Source organism: Heteronotia binoei, chromosome 16 (assembly GCF_032191835.1).
Source record: "Heteronotia binoei isolate CCM8104 ecotype False Entrance Well chromosome 16, APGP_CSIRO_Hbin_v1, whole genome shotgun sequence".
NCBI lineage: Eukaryota > Metazoa > Chordata > Lepidosauria > Squamata > Gekkonidae > Heteronotia > Heteronotia binoei.
In genome coordinates this window covers 58,622,822-58,649,719 of record NC_083238.1, presented here as the reverse complement: position 1 = coordinate 58,649,719, position 26,898 = coordinate 58,622,822, and positions in this window count along the sequence as shown.

Below are 26,898 nucleotides of genomic sequence, written 5' to 3'. Positions count from 1 at the left end.
CATTGGCCTGATCCAACATGGCTTCGCTTATGTTCTTATGTGACACAGAGTGTTGGACTGGATGGGCCTTTGGCCTGATCCAACATGGCTTCGCTTATGTTCTTATGTGACACAGAGTGTTGGACTGGATGGGCCTTTGGCCTGATCCAACATGGCTTCGCTTATGTTCTTATGTGACACAGAGTGTTGGACTGGATGGGCCATTGGCCTGATCCAACATGGCTTCGCTTATGTTCTTATGTGACACAGAGTGTTGGACTGGATGGGCCTTTGGCCTGATCCAACATGGCTTCGCTTATGTTCTTATGTGACACAGAGTGTTGGACTGGATGGGCCTTTGGCCTGATCCAACATGGCTTCGCTTATGTTCTTATGTGACACAGAGTGTTGGACTGGATGGGCCATTGGCCTGATCCAACATGGCTTCGCTTATGTTCTTATGTGACACAGAGTGTTGGACTGGATGGGCCTTTGGCCTGATCCAACATGGCTTCTCTTATGTTCTTATGTGACACAGTGTTGGACTGGATGGGCCTTTGGCCTGATCCAACATGGCTTCTCTTATGTTCTTATGTGACACAGTGTTGGACTGGATGGGCCTTTGGCCTGATCCAACATGGCTTCGCTTATGTTCTTATGTGACACAGAGTGTTGGACTGGATGGGCCTTTGGCCTGATCCAACATGGCTTCGCTTATGTTCTTATGTGACACAGAGTGTTGGACTGGATGGGCCTTTGGCCTGATCCAACATGGCTTCGCTTATGTTCTTATGTGACACAGAGTGTTGGACTGGATGGGCCTTTGGCCTGATCCAACATGGCTTCGCTTATGTTCTTATGTGACACAGAGTGTTGGACTGGATGGGCCATTGGCCTGATCCAACATGGCTTCGCTTATGTTCTTATGTGACACAGAGTGTTGGACTGGATGGGCCTTTGGCCTGATCCAACATGGCTTCTCTTATGTTCTTATGTGACACAGAGTGTTGGACTGGATGGGCCACTGGCCTGATCCAACATGGCTTCCCTTATGTTCTTATGTGACACAGAGTGTTGGACTGGATGGGCCACTGGCCTGATCCAACATGGCTTCTCTTATGTTCTTATGTGCCACAGAGTGTTGGACTGGATGGGCCATTGGCCTGATCCAACAGGGCTTCTCTTATGTTCTTATGTGCCACAGAGTGTTGGACTGGATGGGCCACTGGCCTGATCCAACATGGCTTCTCTTGTTTTATGCGACACAGAGTGTTGGATTGGATGGGCCACTGGCCTGATCCAACATGGCTTCCCTTATGTTCTTATGTGACACAGAGTGTTGGACTGGATGGGCCACTGGCCTGATCCAACATGGCTTCTCTTGTTTTATGCGACACAGAGTGTTGGACTGGATGGGCCACTGGCCTGATCCAACATGGCTTCCCTTATGTTCTTATGTGACACAGAGTGTTGGACTGGATGGGCCACTGGCCTGATCCAACAGGGCTTCTCTTATGTTCTTATGTGACACAGAGTGTTGGACTGGATGGGCCACTGGCCTGATCCAACAGGGCTTCTCTTATGTGACACAGAGTGTTGGACTGGATGGGCCACTGACCTGATCCAACATGGCTTCCCTTATGTTCTTATGCTGCCATCTACAGGTTGGGAAATTCTTGAAGAGGTAAGAAGGCTGCTATCTCTTGAAGAGGGAAGGGTGCATTGTTGCCCTGTACATGTACAACACTTCCAAATTGCTGTTGCTGCCATAGTTCACGAACAAACAGTCTGTCTCTGTCTCTCTGTGTCTCTGTCTCTCTTCTGTCTGTCTCTGGAAGGCAGCAGCAGCTATATTACCCAAACTGAGGAGGGTTTTTTCCTCCAAATCTACTGGAGGGAATTAGCATAATTGGAGCCAGAGCTTGCAAAAGGGGGTAAAGAGCAAGATCTCCGCTAGTGTTTACAGGGATTCTCCTCTTGAGAACTCTCAAAATAAACCAGTCCAAATTAAATTTAAAAAAAAAGGATTTTATTTAAAAGAAATAAAAGAGCAAAATATACACAAGAGCACACAAGGGGAACAAACATGAAACAGAGGAGGGGAATACAGATTGGGGGTGGTTGATTATCTATCTAGATCAGGTGGCCAGACTGCAGCTAAACCTTGAAGCTTCCACCACCCCATTGGCCAGATTGGAGAAGACATTTCTCTCTTTAAATCACGTCTCTAAGCCAAGCCAGCTGGTGGCTTGGAGAATGCATTTAAAAATAAAGTTCCTTCCTTCCTTCCTTCCTTCCTTCCTTCCTTCCTTCCTTCCTTCCTTCCTTCCTTCCTTCCTTCCTTCCTTCCTTCCTTCCTTCCTTCCTTCCTTCCTTCCTTCCTTCCTTCAGGCAGGAGGTCCCCCAGCAGGGCCAGAACTCCAAAAGCCCTCCCACTGTTACCCCCCAAACATGATGAATACATAGCATCACTGCCCCAGGCATAAGAACATAAGGGAAGCCATGTTGGATCAGGCCAATGGCCCATCCAGTCCACCACTCTGTGTCACACAGTGGTCATAAAACACAGATGCTATCAGGAGGTCCATCAGTGGGGCCAGGACACTAGAAGCCCTCCCACTGTTGTCCCGCCCCCAAACTCCAAGAATACAAAGCATCAGACATAAGAACATAAGAGAAGCCATGTTGGATCAGGCCAATGGCCCATGCAGTCCAACACTCTGTGTCACACAGTGGTTAAAACCCAGGTGCCATCAGGAGGTCCACCAGAGGGGCAAGAACTCCAGAAGGCCCCCTACACTTGGCCCCCGAGCACCAAAAATACAGATCATCACTGTCCTAGGCATAAGAACATAAGGGAAGCCATGTTGGATCAGGCCAATGGCCCTTCCAGTCCAACCCTCTGTGTCACACAGTGTTCAAAACCCAGGAGCCACCAGGAGGTCCAGCAGCAGGGCCAGAGCTCCAGAAACCCTTCCTTTGTTGCCCCCCAAGCCCCAAGAATACAGAGCATAGCTGCCTTCGTCCACCCAATGACTGTCTTATCAACTAAAAAGACTGTTTAAAAAAACAAACATAACCTAGCTCGTTGAAACTATGGCCAGTTAAATGAATGGTTTTTTAAAAAAGCCACGAAAACAGAGACATTTGGAATGTTAAAATTTCGGCTACCATTTTTCCTGCAAGATCGAGTTTTCATTGTAGATTCTAGTCCCAAGAGCCAAAGATTGGCTTGATTTATTCGCACCTACTTGTTTATGTCCGAATCCAACACTTTTAAATTAAATGTGTTTCAGTGCAGTCTCAGACCGCCACCGAATGCTTCAGTTTCCACAGGGCTTAACTCCCCTCTTCAAGGTTATCTCCTTTCCGCGAAGATAAACGGTTGTTTTTGCATCAGCAGGAAGGGATGGAGGCTGGGGGAAATTGATAGAGACAGAAGCTTCCTCGTACAAAATGTTCAGTGAGCTTCAACAAGACAAAGAAGGAGTTTTCCTATCGTACTTTTCTTTTTTCCTGAGGTGGTCAACGCAGGATCTCACCGATTGAGTTGGCCTCCTGACAAGGCACAACTTCTGAAATCGCTCTTGAATCTTACTTCAAACATAGGGTTGGCAGGTCCAGTTCAAGAAATATCTGGGGACTTTGGGGGGTGGAGCCAGGAGACATTGGGGGTGGAGCCAAGAACAAGGTTGTGACCAGCATGGTTGAACTCTGAAGGGAGTTCTGGCCATCACATTGAAAGGGGCTGCACACCTTTGAAATGCTTTCCCTTCATTTGGAAATAATGGAGGATAGGGGCTCATAGAATTGGACCCCCTGGTCCAATCATTTTGAAACTTGGAGGGTTTTTTGAAGAGAGGCATCGGATGCTATGCTGAACATTTGGTGCCCCTACCTCAAAAAACAGCCCCCCCAGCACCCCAGATACCCACAGTTCAATTTTCCATTATACCAGGGGTGGCCAACGGTAGCTCTCCAGATGTTTTTTTGCCTACAACTCCCATCAGCCCCAGCCATTGGCCATGCTGGCTGGGGCTGATGGGAGTTGTAGGCAAAAAACATCTGGAGAGCTACCTTTGGCCACCCCTGCATTATACCTTGTGGGAATTGGTTTCCATGGGGAATAAGACATTTCACTTCCCTCCCCCTGTTTTCTGATGAACCTGAAGCGGGGGGAGGGCCTCCAAACTGGGGGATCCCCTGCCCCCAACTGGGGATTGGCAACCCTATTCAAAAGGGAGATGTCTAGATCAAGATGATAACCAGTATTAGCCCTCCCATTTTGAGGGTTTTCCCAGACTCCTTTCCAGTTTACCATCAGGGTGCTCACCACCAGGTAAGGCCAGGAGATCTCCCAGTATTGCAGCTAGGGTTGCCAAGTCCAATTCAAGAAATATCTGGGGACTTTGGGGGTGGAGCCAGGAGACATTGGGGGTGGAGCCAGGAACAAGGGTGTGACAAGCATAATTGAACTCCAAGGGAGTTCTGGCCCTCACATTTAAAGGGACAGCACACCTTTTAAAATTTCTTCCTTCCATAGGAAAATAATGAAGGATAGGGGCACCTTCTTTTGGGGCTTATAGAATTGGACCCCCTAGTCCAATCATTTTGAAACTTGGAGCGTACTTTGGGGAGAGGCACTAGATACTATATTGAAAATGTGGTGCCCCTACCTCAAAAAACAGCTCCCCCAGAGCCCCCGAAACCTCCAGAACAATTCCCCATTATACCCTATGAGAATCGATCACATAGGGAATAATGAAGACTCCCCCCCCCCCCCTTTCTGGCCAGTCTGAAGCAGCGGATCAGCCTCTCTACTCACCATTTGCTGCCAGCTTCTTCACAGAAACAGAGACACACCATCCTAAATTGAAGCCTTTCAAGTCAAGCCTCTGGAGGTGCAAAGGCACATGGTCCTTTGCGGGCGGGGCTCCCCCCCCCGCCAGCCAGCTGATTGGGGCGGGAAGCAGCCTGGGAAAACTGAAGAAAGGCTGCTGCGATCGGGGCTGGGTGGGAAGGGCAGGGCAAGGAGAAGCTGCTGAGATCGGGGGCTGGGTGGGAAGGGCTGCCATTCCCCCCCGCTTTCCAGATTTTTGGCTAGCTGGGGGAGAAGGCTCCAAATCGGGGGTCCCCAGGCAAGGTGGGGGATTTGGGAAGCCTAATTGCAGCTGGTCTCCAGACAACAGAGATCAGTTCTTCTGGGAAAAAATGGAGGGTGGACTTTATGGTATTACACCTACCTGAGGTCCCTCCCCTCTCTAAACCTGCCCTCCGCAAGTTCCTCCCTTAAAATCTCCAGGAATTTGTCAACCTGGAATTGAGAACTCTGTTTAGCACTGTCATAGTCTCTGTCACACTGCAGGACAAAACTAGCCACTGTTTCCTCCCTCCTTTGTTTGCTGCTACTATTATGGATAAAATCAGGTCCCCTCTCTCACATGGTTGCCTGAAGCCAACCTCACAGAAAAAAGAGGAAGGCCCAGGCCACATTGCCAGTGAGAAACAGGAAGTGACATCATCATGTGAGAGACTTCTGGGTGCTGCTCTGGTATTTGGGCCAAAACGTTACTATAGAGTTTATGCCCAAATACCAGAGTATCACCTGAAAGACACTGGTGTGATGACATCATTTCCTGTGTGGCAACAGAAATGTGGTCTGAACCTTTCTCTTTCTCTTGGTAAGTCCCTCCAAGGTAGTCCCCTGTGCAAGCACCAGTCATTTTCGACTCTGGAGTGGCGTTGCTTTCTTTGGTGAATAATATTCGCTGGTCTCTGAATATTCTGTCTGCATTTGTGTTAGACTTTTTAAGCACATTTTATTTTTATTTATTTGAGACTTATATTCTGCCCTCCCCACAAATGGGCTCAGGGCGGATCAGAACAATTGTACATGACAGAGATCAGTTCCTTTGGAGAAAATGGCTGCTTTGGGGGGGGGAGTGACTCAATGACATTAGATGTCATCGAGGTCCCTCCCGTCCCCAAAGCCTGCCAGCTCCAAGCTCCGCCCCACAGATCTCCTGCAATAGCCTGGTCCAGAAGGGGCAAAACTAGTCAGAAAGGAGTGCTGGGAGAAGTGGAATGTGGCAGCATACTGAAGAAGAAGAAGAAGAAGAAGAAGAAGAAGAAGAAGAAGAAGAAGAAGAGGAAGAAGAAGAAAGAAAGAAAGAAAGAAAGAAAGAAAGAAAGAAAGAAAGAAAGAAAGAAGAGGAAGAAGAAAAAAAAGAAGAGGAAAAAGAGAAGAAAGAAAGAAATAAGAGGAAGAGGAGGGAAAAAGAAGAGGAAGAAGAAGAAAGAAAGAAGGAAGAAGAAAAGAAGCAAGAAAGAAGAGGAAGAAGAAAGAAAGAAGAGAAAGAAGAAAAAAGAAAGAAAGAAAGAAAGAAAGAAAGAAAAGGAAGAAGAGGAAAAAGAAAAAGAAAGAAGAGGAAGATGAAGAAAGAAAGAAGAGGAAGAAGAAGAAGAAAGAAGAGGAAGAAGAAGAAAAAAGAAGAGGAAGAAAGAAAGCAGAGGAGGAAGAAGAAAGGAAGAAGAGGAAGAAGAAAAAAGAAGGAAGAGGAAAAAGAAGAAAGAAGAAGAGGAGGAAGAAGAGGAAGAAGACGATGAGGAGGTAGAGACTGGATTTATAACCTGCCCCTTCACTCAGAGTCTCAGAGCAGTTTACAATCTCCTTTCCCTTCCCCTCCCCACAACAAACCACCAATGCCTTCAGATAAGAGATTATAACAGGAACAATAACTTCCTCAGAGTGTACAGTGTTCCAGATAAGGTTGGCATGTGTCTCTCTAGAGCAGAGGTGGCCAAACTTGCTTAACATAAAAGCCACACAGAATAAGTATCAGATGTTTGAGAACCGCAAGACATGAATGTCAGATGTTTGAGAGCTGGGAGGGAGGGAGGGAGGGAGGAAGGAAGGAAGGAAGGAAGGAAGGAAGGAAGGAAGGAAGGAAGGAAGGAAGGAAGGAAGGAAGGAAGGAAGGAAGGAAGGAAGATGGAGAGAGGGAGGAGAGTGGGAGAAGTGGAAAGAAAGCAACTTTAACTTTAAACACATTCTCCAAGCCACCAGCTGACTTGGCTTGGAGAAGTGATTTAAAGGGAGAAATGCCTTCTCCAAGCTGGCTGACGGGGCAGTGGGGGCTTCGAGAGCCACACAATATATGCTAAAGAGCCACACTTTGCCCAACCCTTCTTCTAGATATTTGACAATGATCATTGTCATTTTAATTTTGCCAGCTGCACAATAGATCTCATCTCCCTTTGCAATTCCTTAGGCACTAGTAATCCAATTCTTGGAAAAAAAAATGACTAGTATATTAAAAAAAAATAGACTTCATTTCTGGTTTCCCACAGTCATCTAGAACAAATAATGCAAATGCGACGCTTTCATTTGAAATCTGTAATCTGCTCCTGCAATCTGTTAAAGCATATGTATCGGCTCCGCAGCCTGTCCCATTTTTCAAGGAAAAGTTCCAATTACTGAATTTTTATTCACTTCAGTTTTATGCAAATCGGTTGGGAAGGAGTGTCTTTGAGAATCAGTATCCTGGGCTCATTAGTAAATACGCGCTTTGATGGCAGCGTTTGCCTCTCATCCGCAGAGCGGTGAATAGTATCAGATCAATCTGATTCCATTAAGCATGTATGAGTAATACTGAGATAGAGTGTCAGGATTTTGGCTTCCTAATGGGTCTTCTCTGCAATAGAAACACACCAGTCTGTATACTGATCCCTTTAACATTTAAATTATTCAAGGGTTGAGTTGGGTCAGCTGTTGAGAGCCAGTTTGGTGCAGTGGTTAAGTGCGTGCACACTTATCTGGGAAAACAGGGTTTGATTCCCCACACCTCCACTTGCAGCTGCTGGAATGGCCTTGGGTCAGCCATAGCTGTCTCAGGAGTTGTCCTTGAAAGGGCAGCTGCTGTGAGAGTTCTCTCAGCCCCCACGCACCTCACAGGGTGTCTGTTGTGTGGGAGGAAGATAAAGGAGATTGTGAGCCACTCTGAGACTCTGGGCGTTTTCGCACTGACCTTCTAGTGGCGCGACCACCCTCTTCACACCGGAGGATCTGCCCGGATTTCGCACAAGAAGCGCTGGCGCACCCAAAAGAGCCGGCGACTTCCGTCGCGAAACCCGCTCAAACGTTTTCCTGCTTCTTGGCGGTTTCCGTTTGAGCGGGTTTCGCGACGGAAGTCGCCGGCTCTTTTGGGTGCGCCGGCGCTTCTTGTGCGAAATCCGGGCAGATCCTCCGGTGTGAAGAGGGTGGTCGCGCCACTAGAAGGTCAGTGCGAAAACGCCCTCTGAGATTTGGAGTGGAGGTTGAGATTTAAATCCAATATCATCATCATCATCTTCTTCTTTTTCTTCTTGTTTTCTCAGGGCCTGAGAGGGTATACTTCCCTGACCCACAACATGACAAAGTTCAGCATGATGTAATGGTTACAACTGGTAGCAGTGCTAGTGCTAGGGTTTTTGGGGCCCTAGGCCAGCTGCCCACTAGCTCCCCCCCGCTGAAGATTTAAAAACAGAGAATTGTAGGAGAGATGAAGAAACTTGAAACTATACACATTTTTAATTTACAGGTTTTTTATTTTAGATTTTAATTATTTTTAAAAATTGTGAGATTAAGCAATTAAAATTGTCAGAATGCTACTCGATCCTTTTAGCGGGAGGTGCCAGGGACAAGACTGTCACATGGCCGTTTCTACTTGATCCTTTTAGCGGGAGGTGCCAGGGACACGACCTTGTGTGTGCGAGGAAGATGCTCCACCCCTGAGATAAGGCTCCCACCACCTGGCTCTGTTAAAGCAGAGTAGAAAGGATGAGTGGCAGCAGACAACTTCAACAGGAGCCAATTTTTAGAAACTGGAATTGGCTCTTCTTCAGCTTTAACAATTGGTTAATTTATCCCTGCTGGGCTCTGAGGAGCACACTGTCCTGGTGCCATCTGCTTTTGTGTTTCCCAGGTGGGCAGTGTCTGTGTTCCACGGAGTCTGCTTTCCATTGGGGAAGGCAGGCTCCAAGGAGCACATATGCTGCGTGTGGGGAGGGGGGGCGCCTCGTGGTGCCCCCTAGGCAGCTGCCTACTTGGCCTATTCCCATTCACCAGCCATGAGTGGCAGGACTCTAGTCTGGAGTACTGTACTGGGTTTGATTCTTCACTCCTCCACATGAAGCCAGCTGGGTAACCCATGAAAGCTCACACCTTGAATAAAACTTCATTGTGCTGTGTTGCAAGACTTTGAACTTTTCCGTATTTTCATTTTCTTCACTTGTGTGTTCCCATTGCTTTGGTGTTTTGGGTTTTTTTTTTTCTACGTACATTTTGCTCCTTCTGTTGGTCGGTTCAATATTACATTGCTTTATGTTTTGCTTATCTCCCTGCAAATTTAGACAGCAGGTTTTTTATTCTGAAGAAGAAAAACTCTGCAGATTTATACCCCGACCTTCTCTCTGAATCAGAGAGGCTTACAATCTCCTTTATCTTCCTCTCCCACAACAGTCACCCTGTGAGGTAGGTGGGGCCGAGAGAGCTCTGACAGAAGCTTCGCTTTCAAGGACAGAGTCTCAGAGCGGCTCACAATCTTCTTTATCTTCCTCCCCCACAACAAACATCCTGTGAGGTGGGTGGGGCTGAGAGAGCTCTCCCAGAAGCTGCCATTTCAAGGACAACCTCTGCCAGAGCTATGGCTGACCCAAAGCCATTCCAGCAGCTGCAAGTGAAGGAGTGGGGTATCAAACCCGGTTCTCACAGATAAGAGTCCACGCACTTAACCACTACGCCAAACTGGCTCTTTCAAGGACATCTCCTGCCAGAGCTGTGGCTGACCTAAGGCCATTCCAGCAGGTGCAAGTGGAGGAATGGGGAATCAAACCCGGTTCTACCAGATAAGAGTCGGCGCACTTAACCACTACACCAAACTGGCTCTGGGCATCAAGCGATACAATATTGAATCAACCACTAGAGGGTCCAAAACACACATTTATGTATGTAGTTCTTTTTTAGAACATATAGAACAGACAACACATCCCCCCCCCCAGCAACAGGAACACAAAAGCGAGGGAATGCCAAACAGTCCACTGCCTTTCACAAGTCAATGAGACAAAGAAAGCTATGTTAGGAAAGTCAAGTTGCGCTTTTCAAATTGTCTGGCTAAAACGAAGTTTTCTTCTTATTCTTTGTACCCCTCCTGCCTGACTCCTGCCGTCACCCGAGTTTTATTTCACCCTCCCTGTCTGAATGAACACAGATAAAAAGTTTTTCAAGCCGAGAAACATTTGTCGAGATACCCGTGTTTCTACGAACAGCTGTGTCTCTGTTGCAAAGCAAATGAATATTTGAATATCGCAGGAAGGCATTTACAGCTTGCTATAAACTCTCTCCTCTCCCCCTCGCATCCCATTTTGTCAGTCGCTCCGCATGAAACGCACTCCCCGCAGAGCATGGGAAGTGTCTAACAGTTCCATCAATCGGCTTCCCTCCAGCCAGCTGCTGGATGGTGTCGCAGATGAACTCTACAGTAAAGACAACATTTAAAGGGACATCTACCCATTCAGAGACGGATTGCAAAAACACATCTTTCAAATCCAGCTGTATTGTACAGCCAGGTAACAGAAACGTTCCCTTTTAATGTGATAGTTTAAACGATTGTCACCATTCTGCCCAGTGAAACGATGGCCTTGACAGTGCCAAAGGTACCCCGTTCTGGTACTCCTCGTTCAGTTTCGAGGGGCTCCAAAACAGCCCCAGCTGGTTTTCTACTCAACGCTCCTCTTTTTCAGTTTGCAAATCCATCATCCAAAGCCTACACAGATGTTCATTGCTTTGGAATTTGCCCATTTGTGGTTATGTCTCATGAGCCTAGCCGGTAAAATGTCTCACATGGACGGGAGCACGAAGAACAAAGGGCATTGTCTGCTGGAAGGTTTCTTGAACAAAGGGCTGTTGAAATGCATAAAAGGAGCCTGGGAACATGGCGGCTCCATTTAATGGGAGTGCACTTGGGAGCGGTTCTCTACTGCTTGGGCCTCAAGGTTGAGAGGAAAGGGACAATGTTCTGTGAGCTGCCTACTGAACAGATGGAATCATAGTTTTCAAAGTTGGAAAATCTGCATAAAGTAATTATTTTAAAAAGTAGATTGGAAAAGGGAAACCCATGATCTCTCCCTCCCTCTTGCCCTCTTTCTGAATATCAAGGAGCTGGGGATGTTTAGCCTGGAGAGGAGGCGGCTGAAAGGTGATAGGATCACCATCCTCAAGTACTTGAAGGGCTGCCTATAGAGCAGGGTTTCTCAAACTTTTCTTTCCCGTGGCCCGGTTATTTTTACACTTATCCTTTGTGACCCACTAAAATTTGGGGGGTGGAGCCAGGAGACTTTGGGGGTGGAGCCGGGAGACAGGAATTATGTCATTTCCTGTGGTATCAAGGACCAAGTGATGTCACTTTCGGGCACACTGAACCAAAACTCCACCTTTTCCTGTGATGTCACTTCCAGGGCACTCCCCCAAACCTGCCTCTTCTTTGGAAGTAAATTCATTTTCAGAAAGATCTCTTTGAAACTCATGCTGAGCCAAAATGGGGGTGGAAAGTGGGCAGCCCTCTCTTTTCACATCTTTTTTACATCAGGGGGTGTGGCCTAATATGCAAAGGAACTCCTGCCACTCCTGCCTGAAGGAGTGTTGTCCACCATACATTTCTGCCCAAGAATTAAGATCATGAAGAGAGACCCTCTGGACTATCCCATCAATCAAATAAACTTGTTTGGTAGGTACATGAGAGAGGACCTTACAGGTGGCAGCCCCATGAATATGGAACAACATCCTCAGGGAGGTGCACCTGGCCCCCTCACTTTGGATCTCTAGGAGACAGTTGAAGATAAGAACACAAGAAGAGCCCTGCTGGATCAGACCAGTGGTCCATCACGTCCAGCATCCTGTCTCACACAGTGGCCAGCCAGTTCCTCTGGAGGGCCCACAACAGGGCATAGAGGCTGAGGCCTTCACCTGATAAGAACATCAGAACAGCCCTGCTGGATCAGACCACTGGTCCATCTAGTCCAACATTCTGTCTCACACAGTGGCCAACCAGTTCCTCTCGAGGGCCAGCAACAGGGCAGAGAGGCTGAGGCCTTCCCCTGATAAGAACACAAGAAGAGCCCTGCTGGATCAGACCAGTGGTCCATCACGTCCAGCATCCTGTCTCACACAGTGGCCAGCCAGTTCCTCTGGAGGGCCCACAACAGGGCATAGAGGCTGAGGCCTGGTTCTGGGATTCAGAGGATTAGTGCCTCTGAGTGAGGAGGTTGCCCTCAGTCACCATGGCTAGGAGCATTTGATAGACTTATCCTCCATGAATCTATTCAGGGGTGTCAAACATGCAGCCTGAAGGCTGAATCAGGCCCCCGGAGGTAGGGTTGCCAAGTCCAATTAAAGAAAAATCTGGGGACTTTGGGGGTGGAGCCAGGAGACTTTGGGGGCGGAGCCAGGAGACTTTGGGGGTGGAGCCAGGAATAAGGGTGTGAAAAGCATAATTAAACTCCAAGGGAGTTCTTGCCATCACATTTAAAGAGACAACACACCTTTTAAAATGACTTTCTTCCATAGGAAATAATTAAGGATAGGGGCACCATATTTTGGGGCTCATAGAATTGGACCCTCTGGTCCAATCGTTTTGAAACTTGGGGGGTATTTTGGGGAGAGGCACTAGATGCTATACTAAAAATTTGGTGCCTCTACCTCAAAAAATAGCCCCCCCCCAGAGCCCCCAATACCCACGGATCAATTTCCTATTATTCCCTATGGGAATCGTTCTCCATAGGGAATAATATTTATTTATTTATTTATTTCATTTATATATATATTTCATTATATATATTTATTTATTATTTCATTATATATATTTATATATATTTATATAATAGAGTGCCTAGTAGACATTTCCCTCCCCTCCCACACTTTCTAAAGGGGGGGAGGGCCTCCAAACTAGGGAATCCCCTGCCCCCTCCCTCTCACACACACACACTTACCAGATCTTCCTCCGGACAACTCTACTTCCTGTGAAAACGAAAGCAAAGAAAGGGAGGGGCCATTCTCAGAAGCCCTTTCTGCTTCCTGCCCAGCCTTAAAGGGGCAGACATTTTGCAAACGGCTCAGGAGCTCTACAACATGAAGCCTAAAGGTATGTTCTCCCCCTCCTCCACCCCCACCCCCGCTTCCAGAGTTTTGAAGAGCGGGAGATGAGGCTGCGAACCCAGAAGTCTCCCGCCAGAGCGGGAGGTTTGGGAAGCCTACCCGGAGGGCTCCTATCAGGCCTGCAAGCAACTCACTGTCATCTGTTTCTTTCTTTCTCTCTCTTGCTTCCGTCTGCATCATAGCTTGCTTTGCCAGGCTTGCTCAATCGCACAGGATCTACAGAGCAAAGCCTCTATTTTCTCCATTGGCTGATCAGCATATGAAGCAACTTAGGTACAAAAGCTTGCAATGCCCAGCCATTTCATGTTTTCCCCTGGGGTTTTAGGCTCAAAGCATTGCCCATGAGATTTCTGTAATGAATGTCAGTAAATCAAAAGTAGGTTTGCAACTTACAGGCACACACCTGAACAGCATACTCAAGACTGCTACAGCACAGACATTGTCTCCAGATTTTGATGCAATAATTCAGACCTAGAGGGGTCAGTTACCAGAAACTGTTAAATAAACAAAATATTGCAAGAGTACTAATCTTCTTTTAATCATATTTTAAGGTGTTTTTTTTTTAAATCCTAAATTATGTTTGTCGGTGTTCTTTATAAAATTTATATCTCCACTACTTGGTATTACATTTTATGACACACATGGCCCGGCCCAACAAGGTCTCATTTATGTCAGATCCGGTCCTCATAAGAATGAGTTCAACACCCCTGATCTAGCATCCTCTTTTACAGCTCTTGATTCCTGGGACCATCACTCCATCCTCTGGCAGCGAATTCCACATTTTTATCACTCTCTGTGCCAAGAAGTATTTTCTTGTGCTGGTCCTCAATCTATTGTAGGGCTGCCAATCCCCAGGTGGGCGTTAAATAAGGAAACTTGCAGTGGAGTTTAGGCAAAGCAAGAAAAACACTGCACACCAAATGACCAGCATATGAATGGCTGGTGATGGTTAGAACAATCCAAGTTTAGATAGACTCATGAAGAAGAAGAAGATATTGGATTTATATCCAACCCTCCACTCTGAAGAGTCTCAGAGCTGCTTGCAATCTCCTATATCTTCTCCCCCCACAACAGACACCCTGTGAGGTGGTGGGGCTGAGAGAGCTCTGACAGAAGCTGCCCTTTCAAGGACAACCTCTGCCAGAGCTCTGGCTGACCCAAGGCCATTCCAGCAGCTGCAAGTGGAGGAGTGGGGAATCAAGCCCACTTCTCCCAGGTAAGAGTCCGCACACTTAACCACTACAGCAAACTGGCTCTCCCTACTGCGGCCTTGGCAGGATCCCACCTCCTCTAGAACAATAAGCGGAAGCTGCCCAGAATACTCCCTTTTATTACTTTTGCAGAGACAACCTTTTTTGGGGAAAGTCTTCTGCCTAGGGTTGCCCAGTCCAATTCAAGAAATATCTGAGGAGTCTAGGGGTGGAGCCTGAACACTTTGGGGGCGGACCCAGGAGGCATTGGGGGAGGAGCCAGGAAGAGGGTTGCGACAAGCACATTTGAACTCCAAAGGGAGTTCCTTCCAGGGTAGGGCAAGAGATGAGCGGAACTGGTTTGGCCACCCCCCCTGCGCTCTGCTTCGCTTCCTAAATATGACAGAAATAGGGTTCTCCTGGGCTGTTCTGCTCAGGGCAAGATTATCATAGAGTTAGAAATATTCTGGTTTGGAAATACTCTAAATTAAATTCCCCTGCAGCAAACACGAATGGCAGATTTCCATGATTTACTGAGAAAATGCTTTTGAAAAAGTCAGGGTTTTTTTTAAAAAAAGAGTTGGACTCCTCAGAGGAAGAAAACCCTCTCTCGTAGCCTTTCAAAATCAACATTATACTGTTGCTGGCAAGTCCTTCAGCAGGCGAGCATCCTGGAGAACTTGTTTGCCTTTGAAACATAGTCAATAAAATGGACATTTCGTCCCACCCCATCACCCTTGCAGTTCCTTTCAGTTGCTGGGAAAGGAAAGGTCCCCTGTGCAAGCACCAGTCGTTTCCGACTCTGGGTGATGTTGCTTTCACAACGTTTTCACGGCAGACTTTTGACAGGGTGGTTTGCCATTGCCTTCCCCAGTCCTCTACACTTTCCCCCCAGCAAGCTGGGGACTCATTTTACCGACCTCGGAAGGATGGAAGGCGGAGTGGCTTCCTGAAAACCCAGCTTCCGCCGGGGATCGAACTCAGGTCATGAGCAGAGCTTAGGACTGCAGTACTGCAGCTTTAACACTCTGCGCCACAGGGCTCACGTTGCTGATTTCCCCCTATAAATGCCCCAAAGTGATTGCTGGTTTTGAATGCTGCATGCGTCCTTGCTTTAAGAGACCACTTCCTCGGTTCCTCCTTTCTGATGAACATGGAGAGGGCTAACCTTGGTATGTTCTCTATGGTTAGAGAGACTGATTTAGGGTTGCCAATCCCCGTGGGGGCAGGGGATCCCCCGGTTTGGAGGCCCTCCCCCACTGCAGGGGTCATCAGAAAGCAGGTGCAGGGAGGGAAATGTTCGGTGGATACTCCATTATTCCCTATGGAGACCCATTCACATAGGGTATAATGGAGAATTGATCAGTTGGTATTTGGAGCTTGGGGGAGTTGGGTTTTTTTGAGGTAGAGGCACCAAATTTTCAGCATAGTACTAAGTGTCTCTCCCCAAAATACCCTGCAAGTTTCAAAAGGATTGGACCAGGGGGTCCATTTCTATGAGCCTCAAAAGAAGGTGCCCCTATCCTTCATTATTTCCAATAGAGGGAAGGCATTTAAAAAGATGTGTGGTCCCATTAATGTGGTGGCCAGAACTCCCTTTGAGGTTCAGTGATGCTTGTCACAACGAGCTCCACCCAATGTCTCCTGGCTCCACCCCCAAAGTCTCTTGCTCTGTCCCCAAAGACCCCAGGTATTTCTTGAATTGGACTTGGGAACCCTTTGGAACTGACCCAAACAATCTAGGGCTGTTTCGGCCTGTAGCCAGAATTCTTCATTTTTTGGGGGGGGGGGGCACATTTTTTTGTTTAAATATATTATACCTAAAATAATGCATAAATAATGCAGACAAATCATTGATCACTCAAAAGATGTTGGAAGCTTATTTTAAAAATGCTAGCCATTGCCTACATACATCTCCAGGGCCCCCTGCTCTGTGTCCAGAGCCCTGCCAAAGTGGCCTGGAGAAAAATGGCTGCTTACATAAGAACATAAGAGAAGCCCTGTTGGATCAGGCCAATGGCCCCTTCAGTCCAGCACTCTGTCACAGAAGAACATAAGAGAAGCCATGTTGGATCAGGCCAATGGCCCCTTCAGTCCAACACTCTGTGTCACATAAGAACATAAGAGAAGCCATGTTGGATCAGGCCAATGGCCCCTTCAGTCAGCACTCTATGTCACATAAGAACATAAGAGAAGCTCTGTTGGATCAGGCCAATGGCCCCTTTAGTCCAACACTCTGTGTCACATAAGAGAAGCCCTGTTGGATCAGGCCAATGGCCCCTTCAGTCCAACACTCTGTGTCACCATAAGAACATAAGAGAAGCCATGTTGGATCAGGCCACTGACCCATCCAGTCCAACATTCTGTGTCACACAGTGGCCAAAAAAACCAAGTGCCATCAGAAGGTCCAAAAGTGGGGCCAGGACACTAGAAGCCGTCCCACCTATGCCCCCAAGACCAAGAATACAGAGCATCACTGCCCCAGACAGAAAGTTCCATCAAAATGCTGTGGCTAATAGTCACTGATGGACCTCTGCTCCATATAGCAGCATAAGAGAAGCCATGTTGAATCAGGCCAATGGCCCATCCAGTCCAGCACTCTGTGTCACATAAGAACATAAGAGAAGCCATGTTGGATCAGGCCAATGGCCCATCCAGTCCAACACTCTGTGTCACATAAGAACATAAGAGAAGCCATGTTGGATCAGGCCAATGGCCCATCCAGTCCAACACTTTGTGTCACACAATGACCAAAAAAACCCAGGTGCCATCAGGAGGCCCACCAGTGGGGCCAGGACACTAGAAGTCCTCCCATTGCTTGACCCCTAAAGTGGTTACTGGCATTTTCCTGGACATGGACATTCTTGTTGAACCACTTTGGGAAACTGGAAAATATTTCTGCCTCTCTGGCAATTGCAACAAAGTCCCCTTCCCAACTTCTGTTTCAGGGTTTACTCTTGTGGAATATTGCTGAGCACAAGAAAGAGTTGCACAGAATAGAATAAAAAGGTAAAAGTAGTCCCCTGTGCAAGCACCAGTCATTTCCGACTCTGGGGTGACGTCGCATCACGACGTTTTCATGGCAGACTATTTTTTTACAGGGTGGTTTGCCATTGCCTTCCCCAGCCATCTACACTTTCCCCCCAGCAAGCTGGGGACTCCTTTGACCGACCTTGGAAGGATGGAAGGCGGAGTCAACCTCGAGCCAGCTACCTGAAAAACCCAGCTTCCGCTGGGATCGAACTCAGGTCGTGAGCAGAGAGTTTGACTGCGGTACTGCAGCTTTACCGTTCTGCGCCATGGGGCTCTCTAATGGAATAGAATACAAAACAAAAAAAAGGGGGTGGGGGGGGGAGAGAGGAGATAAAAAAATAAAAACCCAGAACCCAAAGAAGTGAGATGGGGAAGCTAGACTGGATGCAACTTTAATCTTTCACAGCTATAAAAAAAAGAACCGGGCTGCATTCCAGGTGGCATATTTCAGAATTCCTGCACATTTCCTGTTTTAGCACAGCAGTCAGTGCAAAGATACGGCTTTGGGCAGATGCGCTCGCCTGCGGGTTGAGCCAAGCTGTCTACCACAGATAAAAATCCAGCAGCCTTTTTGGAAATGAACTGGCTCTTGGAGGTAATCTTTCTTCCCGAGCAAGGCAGGTTTACTGTCCAAGGCTGCGCCGTATGCTATTTCACACCGGATGAGCCTGCAACCGCGGTAACATCAGCACCTGACTCATTACCCAGTAAAGCATTTGGAAGCACCTTGAACATGAAAGGTGCTTTATAAAACCATTGCACATGAAAGAAAGAAGTTGCGGGCAATGTTCACTCTAAATTGTGGAGTCTTGTGAGCAGAAATTCGACTTTGTGAGCTACTAGCATTAAAGTTGTGGGCTACTGGCATTCAAGTTGGGAGCTACTGCATAAATTAGTTTGCTCTGGGGGCATTTTGCGTGGGCTAGGACAAAAAGGTGTGGGCCAGAGGCTAAAAAACGGTGAGCTAGCTCACACTATCTTAGTTTAGAAGAAGAAGACTGCAGCTTTATACCTCACCCTTCTCTCTGAATCAGAGAGTCAGAGCGGCTTACAATCTCCTATATCTTCTCCTCCCACAACAGACACCCTGTGAGGTAGGAGGGGCTGAGAGAGCTCTTACAGCAGCTGTCCTTTCAAGGACAGAGCGGCTTACAATCTCCTATACCTTCTCCCCCCACAACAGACACCCTGTGAGGTGGGTGGGGCTGAGAGGGCTCTGACAGAAGCTGCCCTTTCAAGGACAACTCCTGCGAGAGCTATGGCTGACCCAAGGCCATTCCAGCAGCTGCAAGTGGAGGAGTGGGAATCAAACCTGGTTCTCCCAGATAAGAGTCCATGCACTTAACCACTACACCAAACTGGCTCTCTTAGAGGGAACACTGGTTGTGGGACTGGATGCTGGTGGCTAGTGGCAGACTCTCGGTTTGTTTTTGTGAAACCACACTGTCCCTGTTTTGGAGAGGAGTTGAGCTAGCCTTCTTGAAACGTAAAATTTAAATGTCATTGCCTTCCCCTGGATCTCTACAACATAAAAATCTGAGGGTGGTGGTGGTGGAAGTAGGGTTCCAACCTCCAGGTGGGATCAAACAGAATAACAAAGTTATTGTGACACAAACGACTAAGAACTATTCATGAAGTCATAGCAGGGCCTTTTTTTGTAGAAAAAGCCCAGCAGGAACTCATGTACATATTAGGCCAGACCCCCTGACACAATTGCTTCATGTAGGGTTTTTTATGCAGAAAAAGCCTTGCAGGAACTATTCTGCATATTAGCCCACACCCTCTGACATCACTGTTTTGCATAGGGCTTTTTGGTAGAAAAAGTCCAGCAAGAACTCATTTGCATAATAGGCCACACCCCCTGACACCACTGTTTCACACATGGCTTTTTTGGTAGAAAAAGTTCAGCAGGAACTAATTTGCATATTAGGCCACACCCCCTGATGCCAAGCCAGCTGGAACTGTGTTCCGGTGTGTTCCTGCTAAAAAAAGAAGCCCTGAATATAAGTTTTCAATACACTCCTTCCATATATAAGCCATATGAGGAAAGGTTGAAGGAGCTGCGGATGTTTAGCCTGGAGAGGAGGCGGCTGAGAGGTGATAGGATCACCATCTTCAAGTACTTGAAGGGCTGTCATCTAGAGGCGGGTGTGGAATTTTTTTTCTGTGGCCCCGGAAGGTAGGACCAGAACCAATGGGTTGAAATTAAATCAAAAGAGTTTCTGGCTCAACATTGGGAAGAACTTCCTGACCGTGAGAGCAGTTCCTCAGTGTAACAGGCTTCTTCAGGAGGTGGTGGGCTCTCCTTCCTTGGAGGTTTTTAAACAGAGGCTAGATGGCCATCTGACAGCGATGAGGATCCTGTGAATTTGGGGTAGGTATTTGTGGGTTTCCTGCCTTGTGCAGGGGGTTGGACTAGATGTCCCTGGAGGTCCCTTCCAACTCTTTGATTCTATATCCAAGTCAATAAACATGGTGGTTATAAATGAGGGTTTCTCTCTGATTTTTATGCTTTTGTTGAACCAAATATGACCGTTTACGTATAAATGAAACACTGCGGCGTTTCTATCGCATCTTACCTTTCTCAATGTTTGTATTGTTTATATGAAATTTTAAAAACATACTATAACAAGTTCTATCATGTCGCAGTGGACTTATGACAACCTCACAGGGTTTTCAGAGTGAGACAAACAAAGGTGGTTGGCCATTGGTTGCCCTCTGCGTAGCAACCTTGGACCTCCTTGAAGGTCTCCTATCCAAACAGGATAGGACCCTGCTTACCTTCCACATTTGGTGTAGTGGTTAAGAGCCAGATTGGTGTAATGGTTAAGTGTGTGGGCTCTTATCTGGGAGAACCAGGTTTGATTCCCCACTCCTCCACTTGCACCTGCCGGAATGGCTTTGGGTTAGCCGTAGCTCTCGCAGGAGTTGACCTTGAAAGGGTAGCTGCTTTAAGAGCTCTCTCAGCCCCACCCACTTCACAGGGTGTCTGTTGTTGGGGGAAGAAGATAAAGGAGATTGTAAGCCGCTCTGAGACTCTGATTCAGAAAGAAGGGTGCGGTATAAATCTATGCTGTTGTTCTTCTTCTTCTTCATCCTGAAAATTTGTACGGTGCATTGGGTGTTTGTTTGTTTGGATTACTGCAAAGGAGAGAAAATTTGCAGTATGTTATGCCTCAACAAGGAAGTCAGGCGAAGGGAAGTTTTAATAATGATATGTACACACACACTAAGGTTGCCTGCTCTGCGTTGGGAAATACGTGGAGATTTGGGGTGGGGTGTGGAGCCCCAGGGAGGGCAGAGTTTGGGGACCTCTGCGGGGTATCATTCCATAGACTTCTCCCTCCAACACCGCCATTTTCTCCAGAGGAACTGAGCGTGGTCATTTGGAGGTCGGTGTGGTCTATTGTGGAAATCCTGTTGTTCCCTAGGACAGTGGCTCCCAACCTTTTTCCACCAGAGACTGGTTTTGTGGAAGACAATTTTTCCACAGACTGGTGGGGGATGGTGATGCTGGGATTTTTGCTACCCCAGAATGCCCCCCTGCCCCATCCCTGCTCCTCATGCGGGCCTTTAAATGAGGGGTAGGTGAAGGTCGCTGCGGATGAAAGAGGTGGTGCTTCAGAGTGGGGCTGCGTTGCCTCTTTTGTCCCCCTGGGTCGGCGGACAGGACGGCAGGGCTGCTCTGCCTAGCTACGAGGCTCTGTATTCTTGGTGCTTGGGAGGGGCAACAGTGGAAGGGCTTCTAGTGTCCTGGCACCACTGGTCGACCTCCTGATGGTACCTGGGTTTTTTTCGGCCACTGTGTGACACAGAGTGTTGGACTGGATAGGCCATTGGCCTGATCCAACATGGCTTCTCTTACGTTCTTATGGAACTTTCTGTATGGGACAGTGATGCTCTGTATTCTTTGTGCTTCAGGAGGCACAGTGGGAGGGCTTCTAGTGTCCTAGCCCCACTGGTGAACCTCCTGATGGTACCTGGGTTTTTTTCGGCCACTGTGTGACACAGAGTGTTGGACTGGATGGGCCATTGGCCAGATCCAACATGGCTTCTCTTATGTTCTTATGACACAGATTGTTGGACTGGAGGGGCCATTGGCCTGATGCAACATGGCTTCTCTTCTGTTCTTATGTGACACAGAGTGTTGGACTGGATGGGCCATTAGCCTGATCCAACATGGCTTCTCTTGTGTTCTTATGACACAGGGTGTCGGACTGGATGGGCCACTGGCCTGATCCAACATGGCTTCTCTTATGTTCTTATGTGACACAGAGTGTTGAACTGGATGGGCCATTGGCCTGATCCAACATGGCTTCTCTTATGTTCTTATGTGACACAGAGTGTTGGACTGGATGGGCCACTGGCCTGATCCAACATGGCTTCTCTTATGTTCTTATGACACAGATTGTTGGACTGGATGGGCCATTGGCCTGATCCAACATGGCTTCTCTTATGTTCTTATGACACAGATTGTTGGACTGGAGGGGCCATTGGCCTGATCCAACATGGCTTCTCTTATGTGACACAGAGTGTTGGACTGGATGGGCCATTGGCCTGATCCAACATGGCTTCTTTTCTGTTCTTATGTGACACAGAGTGTTGGACTTGATGGGCCATTGGCCTGATCCAACATGGCTTCTCTTATGTGACACAGAGTGCTGGACTGGATGGGCCACTGGCCTGATCCAACATGGCTTCTCTTATGTTCTTAAGAGGCTGCCTCCTTTGGCCAGGCGAAAGGGGAGGTGCAGCATCTCTGCCACGCTCCATGGCCTGATTGCTAACAGGCCACAGTTATGTTCTGGGGGTTGGGGTCCCCTGCTCTGGGGTACTACTGGATCTAAATAGTAGCCACTCAGCTGCTAAACCAGGGGTGTTGAACTCATTTATTATGAGGGTCGGATCTGACATAAATGAGAACTTGTCGGGCCTGGCCATGTTGGGTTGGGCTGAGCCATGTCGGGCCAGGTCATGTGTGAACCTATTAGATAGCAGAGATATAAGCTTTATAAAGGACACAAACACAAATAATTAAAAAAAAGCTTAAAAGATGCTTAAAACATTAGCACTCGGTCTTAAAGGTGCTTTCTTTGTATTTCTCCCAGGGAATCCAAGGAACTGGGCTAAGGAAGCTGTGGCTCTTTCCTTCCTTCCTCAGGGGACCAGGAGGGGGAGGAGCCTCAGCCAATAGAAGGAAGAGAGGCTTCGTTCAGTAGCTCGGCTGTGCAATTGAGAGAGCTTGGCAAAGCAAGCTCTGCCTCCTCCCCTTCCTCCCCAAGGGAGGAGCCTCAGCCAATGGAGAAAGCAGAGACTTTACGCTGTAGCTCCCGTGCGATAGAGCAAGCCTGGGAAAGCAAGCTGTGAAGGAAGCAAGAGAGAAGAAGAAGGAAGCAGATGACAGCCAGTTGCTTGGGGGCATTATAGAAGCCCTCTATGGCCTGATTTGGCCCTCAGGGTACATCTTTGACACCCCTGTGCTAAATAGGTTTGCCAAGTCCTCTTCATCCCCCCGCGGGGGACTTTCGTGCAGGGAAGTGACATCAAAATGGTGGCGCCCCATGCGGGGTCACTCTAGGCGTTTCCAGGAAAACTCTATGGGAGGTTTCTTTGTATTTCTCATTCGGGAGGTTAAAACTCTATGGTGCAAAAGTGCCATAGAGTTTTTAACCTCCCAAATGGCTAAAGTGGTTGGGAAAACCATAGAGTTTTCCTGGAAATGCTTTGAGTGGCCATGCACGGGTGCTGCTATTTTGACGACGTCACTTCCGGGTGATGTCATCGCAGGGGGAGGTTCCATCAGGCCGGCAGGTTGAGAACTTCCCAGGCGGGTGATTCCCCGCCCGGACCGGGGGGTTGGCAGCCCAAGTGCTAAACCATACAAATTGACCAGGAATTCTTAGTTCTGGGAGAAAACCCTCTTGAGATCGTCAAGAGTTCCTCTCAGAAGCTAGCTTTCACATTCAAGGCCTGCCGTCTATATCTTAATCGGAAGAAAGATAAACCTGTGGAGATAACCTCGATGGAGATAAGAAAAGAAAAAGAAAAGCGTTTTGCTTAAGCAAAAGTACAGTTCAGTCTTGCAAGCAAAGGTCCTTCAAACAAGCCTCGGGAATTGCAAAAAAGGTTGAGCGGTCTCCTTGCTAATAAGCATGGCTAGTCAACTCATTCTCCTGTTTTTGGGCTGTCTGTTATGAAAAATTGGTTCCTTCTTCTGTACTTCAAAGGTTACAGAAGAGCCATTGAAGCAAGCAGAGACCATCACTTCATGGGAGAGAGCTGTTCTGATTATTCTTAAGGGGAATTTCCTTTCCAAATCCTCTGTTTGAACAGGGCACTGGAAGTCAGAAGAGAAAAACAGGAGTTGACCCTGCTGAACTGAAGGGTCTCAAACTGGAAATAATGCCCCCAAGAACACTTGTACGCTAGTTCTGGACCTGCAAAGATAATATTTGGGCCACTTGCATTTAAAACCGTACAACTAATTGAAATGTGTATTTTCAGCCTCGAAGCCACAGGTCACACAAACTCGCTCATTGTATAGTCAACTAAAAAGAGTCAGTTTGGTGTAGCGGTTAAGTGCATGGACTCTTACCTAGGAGAACTGGGTTTGATTCCTCATTTCTCCCCGTGCAGCAGAGAGCCCCGTGGCGCAGAGTGGTAAAGCTGCAGTACTGCAGTCGGAGCCCTCTGCTCACGACTTGAGTTTGATTCCAGCGGAAACTGGTTCAGGTAGCCGGCTCGATGTTGACTCAGCCTTCCATCCTTCCGAGGTCAGTAAAATGAGTACCCAGTTTGCTGGGGGGAAAGTGTAACGACCAGGGAAGGCAATGGCAAACCACCCCGTAAAAAGGTCTGCCGTGAAAACGTTGTGAAAGCAGCGTCACCCCAAGGTCAGAAACTACTGGTGCTTGCACAGGGGACTTTTCTTATCTGGGAGAACCGGGTTTGATTCCCCACTCCTCCACTTGCAGCTGCTAGAATGGTCTTGGGTCAGCCATAGCTCTCACAGGAGTTGTCCTTGAAAGGGCAGCTTCTGGGAGAGCTCTCTTAGCCCCACCCACTTCACAGGGTGTCTGTTGTGGGGGAGATTCAGAGTGGAGGACGGGATATAAATCCAGTATCTTCTTCTTCTTCCAATATGGGAGAACTGGATTTGATTCCCCACTCTTCCATGCAAAGCCAGCTGGGTGACCTTGGGCCAGTCAGAATTCTCTCAGAGCTGCCCTCTGAAGAGCAGTTCTCTAAAAAGCTCTTTCAGCCCCACTTGCCTCACAGAGTGTCTGTTGTGAGGAGCGGAAGGGGGGAAAGATTGTAAGCTGCTCTGAGACTCGAAGTGAAGGGTGGGGCATAAATCCAATCTCCTCTTCCTCCTCCTGATCTTTTTTGGTGTAGTGCGCGGACTCTTATCTGGGAGAACCGGGTTTGATTCCCCACTCCTCCACTTGCAGCTGCTGGAATGGCCTTGGGTCAGCCATGGTTCTCACAGAGCTGTCCTTGAAAGCGCAGCTTCTGGGAGAACTCTCTCAGCCCCACCCACCTCACAGGGTGCTTGTTGTGAGGGAGGAAGCGAAAGGAGATTGTGAGCTGCTCTGAGATTCAGACTAAAAGACAGGATATAAATCCAGTTTCTTCTTCTTCTTCTACAACTTTTATTTCTACTTCTTCTTCTCATACAAAATGTTGTGACACACAGAATTGTCACCTCCAGGGCCTTTTTTTTGGTAGCAACCCCCCCAGCAGGAACTCATTTGCATATTAGGCCACGCCCCTGCCATCACCCTTGTTTCACACAGGTCTTTTTGTGGAAAAGGCTCGGCGAGAACTCATTTGCATATTAGGCCTCACCCCCTGATGCGGTCCTGCTCAAAAAAACATTTCCTTCTGGAGAAACACCTGGACGTTTGGGGGTGGGGCCTAGGGAGGGTGCTGGGGGTTTGGAGAGGGGAGGGGCCTCAGTGTGGTCCTCCTAAGTGGCCATCAAAAGTGACCTGGATTGCCCAGGCTTGGCTTTTCTCATCAGATCTCAAAAGCTAAACACGGTCAGCCGTAGGGTTGCCAAGTCCAATTCAAGAAATATCTGGGGACTTTGGGGGTGGAGCCAGAAGGCATTGGGGGTGGAGCCAGGAGGCATTGGGGGTGGAACCAGGAGCAAGAGTGGGACAAGCATAATTGAATTCCAAAGGGAGTTCCGGCTATCACATTTAAAGGGACTGCTCACCATTTTAAATGCCTTCCTTCCATAGGAAATAATGAAGCATAGGGGCGCCTTCTTTGGGGGATCATAGAATTGGACCCCCTGGTCCAATCTTTCTGAAATTTGGGGAGAATTTTGTGGAGAGACAATGGATACTATACTGAAAATCTGGTGCCTCTACCTTAAAAAACAGCCCTCCCAGAGCCCCAGTTACCTGCGGATCAATTCCTCATTATTTCCTATGGGAATAAGTCTCCACAGGGAATAATAGAGTTCCCAGCAGACATTTCCCTCCCCTCCCCCGCTTTCTGATGACCCTGAAGCAGGGGGAGGGTCCTCCAAATTGGGAGATCCTCTGCCCCTACCTGGGGATTGGCAACCCTAGTCAGCCCTGGCTAGAACTTGGGTGGGAGACCTCCAAGGAACACCAGTGTCGGGACACAGAAGTGGGCAATGGACAACCACTTCTGCACATCTCTTGCCTTGAAAACCTGACAGGACTGCCCTAAATCAGCTGTGGCTTTGAGGGCACTTTACACACCCGCCCTGCCCCGTGAGAAGCTGAGAGATCCTCAGTCTCTTCTGGCTGTTCTAAGGGTCTGTTGTGTAAGTGGACTCCTGTGTTTAATGTTGGTTGTTAGTTCCTGCCAAACTGTGGCTCGGGAGCCACATGTGGCTCTTTCACACATATGTGTGGTTTTGATGCCCTCACCAGCCCTGTTGGCTGGTGGCTTGGAGAATGCCTTTAAAGTTAAAGTTGCTTTCTTCCCACCTCTCTCTTTTTCTCCCTGTCCCATCTATTTCCTTCCTTCCTTCCTAGGGGGAAATTCCAATATCATCATCTTCTTCATTCAGCTCTAGCAATATATTCCTCCCTCCCTCCCTCCCTTCCACTCCTCTGCCACATGCAGCCAGCTGGGTGACCTTGGATCAGTCACAGTTCTCTCAGAGCTCTCACAGCCCCAACTACCTCACAGGGAATGTTTCTTTCTTTCTTTCTTTCTTTCTTTCTTTCTTTCTTTCTTTCTTTCTTTCTTTCTTTCTTTCTTTCTTTCTTTCTTTCTTTCTTTCTTTCTTTCTTTCTTTCTTTCTTTCTTTCTTTCTCCCTTTCTTTTCCTTCCTTCCTTCCTTCCTTCCTTCCTTCCTTCCTTCCTTCCTTCCTTCCTTCCTTCCTTCCTTCCTTCCTTCCTTCCTTCCTTCCTTCCTTCTTGCAACTCTCAAACTTCTGACACTCATTTCTTGCGGCTCTCAAACATCTGATGTTTATTCTCTGTGGCTCTAACATTAAGCAAGTTCGGCCAACCCTGACC